Genomic DNA, 13964 nt, shown 5'->3' on the forward strand with positions numbered 1-13964 from the left:
TTATAGAGTTTCAGAAATAGCTCTGTGGTTAAAATGAGCTGGTTTTTCGGCATTTTATCCTTAAGTATTTTGAACATTCTCACAGGAAAGATATATTTCAGTTTGGAGGAGATGGATAGATAATATTTAGAACAAATATGGGACTAAAAAGTTCCATTTAGCTTATGAGTAGATTTTAGTGGGATATTGTTATTGGTACTTTGATTGCAGTTATGTTAAAGGGGAGTTAAAGCACATTATGAATTTGGTTAATTGTATATTTGCATAATTCTTATTTAGAATATGATTATTATAACTATAATCCTGTATTTAGCTCTGGGAAGTGGGGGGGGGGAAGTGGGTGGTTTTGGGGTGCGGGGGATTTGGGGATATATTGTAAAACTTTGTTTTTGTAAAACTTTTCAATTAAAAAAAAGTATTTTGAACATTCTGTTCACTCAAAACAAAAGTAAAGTGCCTTCTTTGTAGTAGATTTCCTAGGGAGAATATTTGGAGTTACAATGTGATCTTTCAGAAAGGCTGCTGTGATATTTCACACTTGATCTGGTCTACTCATCATTTTCAACCTGCTTTGTGCACATTATTCAGGAACTAGATTTTTGGACAGAAGGTTGGTAATAGCACATTGAATCATTAGAGACTTTAGTTTAGAAAGACTGTTATGTGTTAGTCAGGATGATGGGTTCAATACTTAGAGTTAAGGCTAGAGAGCTTGAGACAAGATGACCAGCGATTAGAGTCTGAGAAATCTTTCTTTTCTTATGAGGCATGGATAAAGGTTCATGGAGGTTTATCTATACAAATAGATTTATATTTGCAATTCTAATGCATAATAAATGAGAAAGAAACATCTAGAGGATCAAAGAAAAAATGAAGTAGTGAAAAACTAGATGTAATTAATTAATCTGGCAGTATAGATATTGTTTTGCCTGCTAGTTACAAAAAAAAGATTTTTAAAAAAGAGTATTTTCTATTTGCTAATTTAATCATTTCTGAAACTAGTTACTTGTCCTCAAAAGCAGTTGAGATGACAAACAGTTAAAACACAGTAGTGTAGAATTATAGTTCACACATATTTTTTTCAGGGCAGATACATTTTGTGCTTTATAAGTTAGCTTACAAATGAGCTTTTGTTTTTTGCTATTTTGGGGGTAGTTTTTTTTTAATGATAAGACCCCTTCTGGGACATGTCACTTGCAACTTGTGTTTGTCATGCTTATAGTGCAGTGAAAAACACACACTAAATTCAATCTTTAAATTAAGCTGTAACCAAGCTTGTATATTCATTAGAGGAGAAAAATTCTCTTCTGAGAAGTTCAAATTGTTTATTGATTTTCATTTCTGTGTTCAAGTGAAGCTTGAGTAAGTCTGTCTTATCGGAGTCCCTCTGGGGCAGCCTGGCCAACAAGTGCATTACATTTAAACCTAAGTGAGCAGTTACCAACAAAAATCTGAGAATTCCTTTAAAATTATATTAATAAAAAGCTAAAGGGTAAGATTTCCAGTTCAATAAAGTTGTTTTGAGGACAACAGAAAGAACAGTCTTGTATTCTAGCCTATATAAACATTCACCTTTGACAATATTAGTGATTTTTTTTTAACTGAAACCTACTGAAATTAAAAATGGGAAATGTGGAATTAGAGGCATGTTGTACAAAAAAGCAAAACAATAACAAAAAAAACCTATCCCCCCCAAATTTATTTATTTCTTTTTAAATTTTTTATTGCTTTTATGAAAACATATAATTAAACAAAAAAAATACATATAAAAAACAAGACATAACATCCCGTATTGATTACTGTAATGCTCTCTACATGGGGCTGCCCTTGAAGACCACCCGGAGGCTTCAGCTGGTGCAGAATGCAGCTGCACGGGTTGTGATGGGAGCTCCCCGATACTCCCATATTACACCCCTCCTGCGTGAGCTGCATTGGCTACCAGTTGCCCTCCGGGTGAGATTTAAGGTGCTGGTACTTACCTTTAAAGCCCTACATGGCTTAGGTCCAGGATACTTGCAGGACCATCTGCTGCCGGGAACAAATTCCCATCGTCCAGTATGCTCACACAGAGAAGGCCTCCTCAGGGTACCGTCAGCTAGGCAATGTCGGCTGGCGACCCCCAGGGGGAGGGCCTTCTCTGTGGGAGCGCCAACCCTATGGAATCAGCTCCCCCCTGAGCTTCGGATAGCCCAAAACCTCCAATCCTTTCGCCGCGGCCTCAAAACACACCTGTTCCACCAGGCTGACCTAGACTGACAGGCATTTTAATTAATTTATATTTAGTATTTTTAATTCATTTTTTAAATTCTCTAATTTTTTATTGCACTGATGTTCTCAATTTCATTTTATCTTGATTTATGTACTTATTATATGTTTTGTTGTTAGCCGCCATGAGTCCTTTGGGAGATAGGACGGGATATAAATCCCATCAATCAATCAATCAATCAATAAATAAACAATACAATCAACAAAAATACAAAAAAAAAAACTTAACTTCCGTCATTCCTAATCTTTCTAATCATATTCAGGTGACTTCCTCAAGTCCCCTCTATCTGCGTTTCATCGTAAATCATCATTAGCAAATTCTATTTCATAATTTTAAATCATATTTAATATCTATCCATATTTAATTTCTTATCATTTAACAATCATTATTTCATATTATCCTTAATACTAAACATTAGACTCTAAAACTACAACCTATAAGCACTTCCAAGTCCATTTCAAACTAGTTAATATAACAATATTTCTTCAAATAGTCCTTGAATTTCTTCCAGTCTTCTTCCACCGACTCTTCACCCCGGTCACGGATTCTCCCAGTCAGCTCAGCGAGTTCCATATAGTCCATCATTTTCATCTGCCATTCTTCCACCGTTGGTATTTCTTGTGTCTTCCAATTCTTTGCTATCAAAATTCTCGCCGCTGTTGTGGCATACAGAAAGAAAGTAACATCTTTTTTGGGAATTTCTTTTCCGACTATACCCAATAAGAAGGCTTCTGGTTTCTTAATAAATGTGTTTTTTAAAAATTTCTTTACTTCATTATAAATCTTTTCCCAGAAGTCTTTTACAATGGGGCAAGTCCACCACATGTGGTAAAAGGTTCCTTTTACAGCTTTACATTTCCAGCATTTATTATCATGTGTATGATAAATTTTTGCAAGTTTAACAGGTGTTAAATACCACCTATACATCATCTTCATCATATTTTCTTTCAAAACATTGCATGCTGTAAACTTAATACCCTTTTTCCACATCCTCTCCCAGTCCTCCAACATAATGTTATGCCCCACATCATTAGCCCAATCAATCATCACTGATTTCACTTGTTCATCTTCCGTGTGCCACTCCAGCAATAAATTATACATCTTGGAAAGATTCTTTGATTTTGTATCTAACAGTAACATTTCCAATTTGGATTTCTCTATTTGAAAACCTCTTTTTTATCCATTTTATACACTTCATTCATTTGGTAATATTGAAACCAATCATCAACATTAGCTTTCAACTGCTCATATGTTTTTATCTTAAATTGGTCTCCTTCTTGTACCAATATATCCTTATATTTCAGCCACTTGGTTTCCATATTTGACCTTTTCTGGGTCTTAGCTTCTAGTGGTGAAATCCACCTGGGTGTTTTACTTTCTAACAGGTCTTTATATCTCATCCACACATTAATCAATGACTTTCTAATTATATGATTTTTAAAGACTGATTGATAAGACCTTTATCTTATCATACCATAAATATGCATGCCATCCAAATACATTGTCAAAACCTTTCAAATCTAATACATCTGTATTCTCTAACACAAACCAATCTCTCAACCAGCAAAAAACAGCAGCTTCAAAATAAAGTTTCAAATCTGACAGGGAAAAGCCCCCTCTATCTTTTGAAGGCACCCGAGACCTGGAGAAAAGCATTTATTACACTGATACCTAAACTAGATACAGACAGAGCTCAAGTAAAGAATTACCGCCCAATCTCCTTGTTAAATGTGTATTACAAAATTTTTGCAAATATCTTGGCTACAAGATTGAAGAAGGTCCTTCAAGATCTTATTCATCATGATCAAGCAGGTTTTTTACCTGGTAGACATATGAAGGATAATATTAGGAATATAGCAGATATTTTGGAAAGGTTAGAGGTCAAAAAGAACTTTAAGGCTATGTTAATGTTTATTGATGCGGAGAAGGCCTTTTACAACATTTCTTGGAGTTTTATGAAGAAATATTTTGAAAATATGGAGGTTGGGCGGAGTTTTATGAATGGTTTAAATGCAATCTATTTTGAGCAAAAAGCAAAAAATATAGTTAATAATGTGGTGTCAGAGGAAATTAGAATTGAAAAGGGTACCAGGCAAGGGTGCCCACTCTCCCCTCTGTTGTTTATTACGGTTCTGGAAGTCTTGCTGAATATGATAAGGAAAGAGGAAGGTGTGAAAGGGATTGTAGTGGGTTCGAAACAATATAAGCTAAAAGCCTTTGCTGATGATTTGGTGCTAACATTACAAGATCCAGAGACCAGTGCAATTAAAGCACTGGAAATAATACAAGAGTTCAGACATGTTGCAGGTTTTAAATTGAATAAGAGTAAAACCAAAGTTTTAGGGAAAAACCTGACAGAGGGAAAAAATAAGTTACAGGAAGCCACAGGTTTGCTGTTTGTAAAAAAGGTGAAGTATCTGGGTGTAAATATGATGGCAAAAAAATTGAATTTGTATAAAGATAATTACGAAAAAATGTGGAATGAAATTAAGAGAGATCTGGATATTTGGACAAATTTGAAATTGTCTTTGATGGGCTGAATTTCAGTTGTTAAGATGAATGTATTGCCAAAAATGTTGTTTCTATTTCAAGTACTTCCAATTATTGAAAAGTTGAATTGTTTTAAAGAATGGCAAAAGGTATTATCGAAATTTATCTGGCAGGGGGAAAAACCCAGAATTAAGTTCAAGCTATTAACAGATTCCCCCAAATTTATTTCTTAAATACTGTCAAAATTAAAAGAACAGGCAATTTGGTAGATGTGAATATGAGGTTACTAATAAATTGCAAAATTATAAGGCCATCAAACTATCCTGTCAGGTCTGAATATTATTCCTCTGTTGTCTTACTCGTAAAAGCAGCCCTTGATAACTTGATCTGCCAGGGCATTCAAAACTCCAAGGCATTTTGGCTGGCATGAAAATTTTATTAAGATGGGTTGTTTGTTTCCCCACACTTTGTGTGAATTTCATAAAGAATATTGTTTCTTACCAAAGGCATTAATACTTATATCTTGAACTTTCAGTTGCAATGAAAATGTATCAAAAGACAGAAATTCGGCTAGTGTGCTGGACTAGTCTTCATTCCCCGAGGACACACTATTTCTCTCCTTTCCCGGTCCTTCAATATTTTTTGGCCATCTTTCAAGCTTCATTCAGGCATATCCACAAATTAGCAATCACCTCATTCCCATTTGGCTAAAGGTTTGTGGCTTCAGCATTTTAGCCTTTACTAATGGGTTATTATCATTTGCTATTAGCTACTGAGTTAGTCATTTTGCATCACTTTTCATATTAGTAATTAATGGTTTGTGGTTTGATTATTGTTTATAGTTTATATAATTTTCAAGTGTACACACACGTAGATATAGATATATAGATATAGATATAATCTTCTACCACAGATATTATTTGTACATTATTGTTTGCAAATGTTACAGTTCAGAATAGTGCTTTCAATAGCGTGGGAATTGTTGCTGTAGTACTATAATATATCCAATCATATTGGAATACATAATAAGAATTGCAGCTTAATGTAGCACACAAATGTTTGCTACAGATTAAGATCCCATATACTGTATAGATCACCGAAGTAAAGATGTGATTTTTCTCTTTCCCCACGCTTTTTGTGAATTTCATAAAGAATATTGCTTCTTACCAAAGGCATTAATACCTCTATCTTGAACTTTCAGTTGCAATGAAAATGTATCAAAAGACAAAAACTCTTTCTGTTATTAAAATGAACTTTATTTAGAGGATACTTGATTTTGATAGAAAATTGTAACTTAATAAGCTTACACTTATATTTTGATATTTGTTATACAGTTGGCCATATGTTCAAACTACTTTAGGTCCATTCAAGGAACTGACATACATAGCTACATCTTTTCCTCCTTTGGGGCATATCATAGGCTACTTTTGAAAACTACTTTTCAAAAAAGAATTTGTCATTCAAAACTGGAAGGTGTTGCTTGATGATTAACATCTTAAATGTCTCATTGAGCATACAGAATTAGCTGTATAGATTTTGGATATTGGATTTGGATTTTGGATATATTCCTGAGGATTCCATTAAATTATAAATTATAATTTGTACTTCAAATATATTTGAAAACCAAGAACCATATTCTTTCAGGTGACATCTGTTTGGGCCTATCTATTAACCAGAGCTGAAACTGGCATTAGATCAGGCAGAGCAAAAATGGCAGGGGACATTCATTTTTTGTTTAGAAACACCACCTTCCCCCTCTTTCAGACATTTTCTCATTTTCTTTCTAATTTTCTCTCACACAACATTTAATCTCTATCTTTCGAACAATAAACTATGGGAGAAACAGAGGGAGGGAGAGAAAACGAAAATCTCTTAACAGAAGTCTGACCTTATCTCTGGAAATTAGGCCAAGGGACACAATAAATTAGATTTTGGGCTACTTAATAGTTGTTGGAATGCAGGTTGTCCATCCATACTTCAATAGATGTAGGATAAATTGAGATTGCAGTGATAAACACAGTAACCTTTCCTTCGCCTGCTTTGGTAGAATGTACAAACCTTTTAAAACAGGTTAGCTACTAATCATTATTCTATAGTTTATATATCATATGTATGTTATATTTGAAAATCATTAAGCCCATATCAGCTACATTTTTGAGTTTTAATGTCAGTGTGGCAATTAGATGTAAAATATACTTCCTTTTATAACTGAAGTACTATAATAGCCTTTTTTATTTTGCCAGAAGTTATAAATGGTAACAGTTTATTCTTGCAAAAATTATGACAGACATAAAGTCGTTCCCTTTATTTGAATATATATAATATTGTTTCTCTCAATTGGGTAAGTAAATAAGAGAGTAGGATGTAATCTAGCTACAGTAAGACAGACAAGTCATATTCAAAATTTTTGGCCAAGCTTAATGTTATATGAGGCTCCCCAAAAGGCATCTTAAAGAAGACAATTCTGAAGAAGTCCTGAATCCATAGGATTTTTTTTCTACTATCACCTTGTTATATATATTCCCATTTTGCGGGCAATGTTCTTGAGAGATGTTGTATATAGTTGTCCTGGAGGAAACCTTCAGCATATTTTTTTCCCCCTGAGTTCATGCTTAGTCATTCAAAATATCTTGGTAATATTGACCATGACACATTCATGGACCAATTCCATGAACCCAGATTGAACAATCATATAGTAGCAAGTTTGCGAATGATTCAATATGGCAATGAGACTCAAATGTTTGAGTCACATATAAGCTAAAGGGAGAAAAAAGAAAGAAGATGATATGTGCCTTGCAATCATAATACAGCACCAGTGGTGCCAATTTGAACAACAGAAGAACAATAAAGTGACATTGAAGAGATCTTGTGAATGAATGATTCCTGCAGAAAGCAATTATGGGATGGTTGCATGTTTTAAATGGAACTGTATTCCCTCAGAAAGAACTAATGTGTACTTGGGTTTCATGACTTTCATGGAGGTCCAATGAAGGACATTCACACCAAGGTCCAATCTTTTTGTGCATACATGTGATATACATACCCACACTCATAGACAACACTGGGCTCAGCCTGAAACATTTATTAATTAGCTTTAATTGATACACAAATTGTGCTATATCCTGGAAAAGGCAGCCTAACTATTTGTTCACACAGTGGTAATTATAGTACTATCATGTATACAAAAAATATCCTTGTTTTAGAACCTACAGATCATGAAGTCTGAAGATACTAGGTTGCTGAACCATATATTTGATTATACATATGCACAGCTCTGTTCAAATGTCTATACTATTTATCAATTATGCACCTACTGTCCAGCTGCAGGTTTTTTGCTTAAGCATAAAAAGGTAAAGGTAAAGGTTCCCCCGCACATGCGTGCTAGTCGTTTCCAACTCTAGGGACTGGCGCTCATCTCCGTTTCAAAGCCGAAGAGCCAGCGCTTGTCTGAGGACATCTCCGTGGTCATGTGGCCGGCATGACTAGACGCCAAAGGCGCACGGAACGCTGTTACCTTCCCACCGTAGTGGTCCCTATTTTTCTACTTGCATTTTTACGTGCTTTCGAACTGCTAGGTTGGCAGAAGCTGGGACGAGTAACAGGTGCTCACTCTGTTACGCGGCACTCGGGATTCGACCCGCCAAACTGCCGACCTTCTGATCGACAAGCTCAGCGTCCTAACAATTTTTGTCTAAACAATTTTTGGATTATGTTCTCTGTTACCTAGAATGACAAAGACAAATGTAGTCAGTCAATGAGATCAAGGAAGGTCCTGCTTGTGTTTGGAGCCCATGTCAACACTGTTAAAGTGCTATCTGATGATTACTCATGCATGGACAGGGAAGTGCAGCTATGTGAATTTGTAATAGAAAAGATCTTTTAGAACCAGCATGGTCTGCTTGCTGCTACTTGTCACTAGTTCCTTAAAGAATCTGCATGATTTCAGGGAAATACAGCTTTGCTTAAGAAGCTTTATTTTATTTTGTATAGAATAACAGAATACAACATTAAGTGTTGTTTTTATCTTCGTACTCGTACTGCTGCTTCTTGCTGGGAGATCCTTGTGAGGTTCACCAGCTAGAATTCATCTCCCCAACCCAATATTCATGAAGTCCTGGTTATTATATTTTAGGTGTCAGTGAGAGATCTATCTCTTTGTTCATGGACATCAGATGAATGGCTGATTTGTTTTTATTTTAATTAGCATTTTATATTCTTTAAATTTATTAATTTAGTGCAGGGGTATCAAACTGCTGACCTGAGGGCCGGATGCATCATGCTGAAACCACACCCACCCTATTGCTGGCAATGGAAAAAAAAGTTGCGATACATCACAACACTTCACATGATGTTGCAAGTTTGGCACCCCTGTATGTGTTGTTTTTAATTTATTGTACATGTTGTCAACTGCTTCAGGACGGGTTTACCTAGCAAGTGGTATAAAACGCATTAAACAAATAAAACAAAATGAACACCACAATTACACATATTATCATGCATATGGGAAGCCTGACTGCTAGGTACGCTCTTCCTATCCTTGGTCACACCTTAAGAAGGTCTTAGTAATGTTCCTGGAATATTCTAGCTTTAATAGTTTAATCTAAAAACAAAACTGTAAGAAAGGATCCATAGGTGCCTTTTGATCATTGTGAAGATTCTTCTGCTGGATAGGTGCAGTCACAGATTTATAAAAAAGGATTTTTATTCTTAAAAGTTATGGCCTCTTTTTCAACTGTCCAGTTGAGCCACAACTCACCAAATGCAGGATTCTGTAGGACTACAGAAATTTGTTAGTTGTGAAACCAATGTCATGATTTTTCACATACCATTTAGAACAAATCTAACTCTCAAGCAGTATCTAACTTTGTAAAACATCCAGTTTCAAGGAGTTTATTTTTAAGGCTGTATTTCTAATTTACTTTAGTGGGTAGATGGATATGCTTGGAATGGCATTATGAAATATCTGGGATATTTTGGATTTTATCTGTAAATCATCTTTTAGCCCTTTCTGGTCTTTTAAATTGTGGCCTGCTACTAATGAAGGAGCTCGATTTGGCTATAAATACAAATGACCATTGGCTACTTTCTCAAAAGGCAAGATGGAAGAGTACCGTTAATTTCAAGGACTACCCAAGGCAGCTGTGCAGGTAATAAACAGCAAATCAAATAGAAATTCCCAGAACTGCTTTCATTGCAAGGGGCACTTAAAAATGCAATATGATATCTGAAAGCACCCTAAAGGGAGTCTTCTTTTGGAAGAAAAAAAAAGATAAATTGCATGGGAAAAGATTATTCCATCACTTTTCTGAGATATCATAAAAAGGACAGAGGGAAGTCAAACATTTAGATGGATGGGGATTTTTTTTCCACCATTTAATAGTCACTATAAATATGGTGGTTGACAATAGATAAATGTGAAGAATGCTGAACATGGCCATCCTCACACCTCATGCATTATAAGAACTGTTTGGCACTGTTTATCTGTATTAAAAAAACCTCCACCTATAAAATTGCCAAGAAGAGTGTATGTATGCTGTGATGGTTAACAACTACGTAAATGAGGGTAGCTGTTCACTTCAGTTGCTCAAGTCTGCATGCTCTACAAAAGGCAAAACACAGAGTGCTCTATTTCTATTAAGGGTAGAATTAGCAATCATGAGAGAAGCAAACAGTAAGTATCCAAACCTTTACAAATCTTGTGATGTTAACAGTGGGACAGACGGATATGGAGAGGATATGTGGAAAGAAAGTTTTTCAGGACAAAATCACCATGGTAAAATGCCTTCCAATTATTTCTTTTGCTTGTTTGTTTCATTTCCCTACAAGTGCCATATCAATACATACTCTCTCATATTAGCAAATGTGGGCCTGGGAACATACATTTGCTAAAATAATTTCAGTTTAGCTCTAATATATATTTCTCAGATTTTATATAAGTCTGGAACATGATCGGTCTAATTTGACAAGTTACAGTTTATTGTTGCTTTTTTAATAAATATTTCACAGTTGTCATTAAGACTAGTAAAATAATTTGCAAAGCTTTTAATACCATTAATAAGAACATGCCTCAGTTTTATCACATCCTTCATACTCACGAATTTTATTATTATTTATAAAATTAATCTTGAAAATGATTAATGGTTTTTTAAGATATTAACAAATGTCAACAATGGCAATGGATAATATTTTTATAATTGCATTCTATCTGTTTCTGACTGGCATATCTACTATAAGATCATTCATTTTTATTTTTACAAAATTATTTGATCTTGAGCAGTAGTAATTGGCTCAATGCCACCTAATGAATTCTATAGTTCCATGGCCAAACAGTACTATATGATTCATATCTAGCTCTAGTGTTATTTATCATTTTTCACCATTTGATCCTTTAAGAAGGAAGGTTTATGGAATGTGCTTTAAATGGGCAAGGACCAATGATCAGTCCCTACCACTTCTTACAGAGTTGCTGAAACATTAAAGATATGGTCTCTAAAGGCTGATGCAAACAATATAGGCTGACTAAACCTGTAGGTTTTTTTCCTTTTTATAAGGTGTCCTCCCATCTCTCTAACAATGTTGTTAATAGTAAATCTCCAGGAATTTATGAGAAAATCATTACAAATCAAAACAAGCAACTTTCATAATGCCTTAAACATGCTGTTTTTCATTGGAGTCAGTTTACACATTTATTTTAATTGCTGCATTTGCTTTGTGTATAATTATGAAACAATATGTAGCCTTTGCTTTTTAAACTAGCTTCCCACAAACATAGCACTCACCAAATGTATAAACTTCAGTTTCCACAATAATGACAGAGTCTTAAATCTTAAGAACATTTTAATTCTAAAAGAACCAGTTTTAATTCTAAAAGATCCAGTTGACCTTTGGAAATTCAGCTTGAATTAACAATGTCCACCAAAGTTATTATTTTTATTTAAAATCTATTAGTGTTTCTTCCCTTGCTAATTTCTAGTGTTGAAAGGAATATTCATCTATTTAGAATCTATTTGAAAGCAACATTTTATCAAAGAAATAAATGTTACTTTCTCTTCCTTTTTCTGTAGGATATCCCACTGTAAAGATATACTATTTAACTTATTCCCATTTTAAATACAATATATATCAAAATTCTTACACCACTTATTTCTGAAGCAGTTTTCTTTTCATTATAATGTGCTACTCCACAGAAATTAGTTTGGCAGCTTCAAGTTAACCCCTTTGTAGTAACACAGCAAAAGTATGTCAACAAATCTAGTTAAATGGCTTTATTATTTTTTCCCTGAGATCCTATATAACAGTCAGTAATGACAATAAAAGTTTCACATTATCTATTTTGTCTACATTTCCTCAAAGATCAATAAGGCTAAGTACATCTTCTGCATACTTCTATAAGAAGATAAATATAAAACTTGCATCAAACATAGCCTAGCACCAGCTTGCATTTGATGGGCCACTCCTCCTCCCCCTTTAAAAACCTGGAGAGAAATATCAATACTGTGCTTGAATGACATTATTTGGAACAAGGATGAATGTGATGGTATAAAGTCCAAAGGATTTACTCAGCAACTTTCCATAAATGATAAATGATGCCTGCAAAAGTGTGGATTCATTTAGAGTATTTAACTAACATGTAAAAATCTTTCATTTTGATATTGTGGATTTGTCACTGTGTTTAAATTGCTTGGCAGGCTTTACTGAGTGAAAATATTAATATTGAGAAGATTTTCCAACAAACTTTCTTGACCTGCATATTTTGAATGGTCCAATACTACCAAGGAAGGATAACTTTTGTCATTTTCTTTGGTGTATGGCAGAAGAGGCAATGCTCTGGAATCACCAAGGGAAAAGCTGTGCCTATTTTTTGGTGTCAAAGAGTCCATTTTCCATTTCTGACTATATCACTTTAAAAAAATGAAATAAGCATATCTTAGATAAGACATGTCAAACTCACAATGTCACGTGACATCACACAACATATTGGGACGGTTTTGCCATTGCCGGCACTGGGGTGGGCATGGCTGCGGATGCATCCGGCCCGCAGGCCGGCAGTTTGACACCCCTATCTTAGATCATTGAATATTTGACTGCCAGGTCTTTATTAATTCAAAAATAACAACTGCTTGGATTGATAAGCAATTCAGGACCAGCTTAGATTAAAAGCGTCCCTATATATCTTGGCAATAGTACCACTTGTATTGCACCACTTGGTAGTATCATAATGTAATCTGGAAGACTACAAGTTAACTAGGTGCCACCCTAGATTTTCCTTCTCCGAGAGTCTTCATCATTCCATCCTTCAGAATGCCAGCACCTGGGCTATATACATATGTCTTGCTTGTTCCTGGATTCCAGTTTTCAGTGTCCAAATTCTCAAAAATGCCTACATTCAAACTACACTCAATTGCCAGCTCCTGAACGATCTTTAAGGGCCCAGCATCTCAGTTGTTTATGGGTTGGCTAAGCCTGGTTATGATGAAGAATCTGGGAAGCTTTATCATAGTTGCCAAATCTCCCAAGTCTTTTTATGCTCCATTGGTTTCACTTTGCCAGCACACATCTGGGTTGCAAAGGGGTGTCAGCTGACCTTCATTGACCTTGGTTGCCTTCATTCCAGTAGATTTTTGGATATCTTCTGGTGGGGCGGCGGGGGGTGGGGGTGAGGGTCAGCTTCCAGTGTTTCTTGGTGAAATACTGGAATGAGTTGCCATTTGACTACAGTGGGTCATACTTGATTTGAAATACACTGAAACATGTACTTCATGCCATGTACATCCCCCAAGGCCTTCTGGAAAAGTCAGAACTTAATAGGTTTCCTAAAGCCATATTCAGCTACAGAGGAATACTATTAAAAAAAAGGAGCAGCAATTGAAAAAGCTTACCCCAGAGGCTCCAGAGAGTAAAAGAGACAATTGAATGAAAATGTTCCTGAAGATATCTATGTTCATGATAGGCTTTAAATATAACTGTCAGATCAACCCCAGTTTGCTCTTTCGGGAAAGTAAGACTTGTGACTCCATTTAGTTGAAGCAAAGGAACTTTTACTGGAAGAAACTGGTTGTAGTAAAGTCAGACGGAATCTGGTGTTCCCACGCAAAATACAAAGCTGTTCTTTCCAACTCCCCATCCCTCCCCCCATGACCAGTCCCTAGCCAGGCCAGCCAATGTGATGCCAGTATGATGTTGTGAGAAACTCTGAGGTGTGAAACTG

Source organism: Vipera ursinii (genome assembly GCF_947247035.1).
Source record: "Vipera ursinii genome assembly, chromosome: 1".
Lineage (NCBI taxonomy): Eukaryota > Metazoa > Chordata > Lepidosauria > Squamata > Viperidae > Vipera > Vipera ursinii.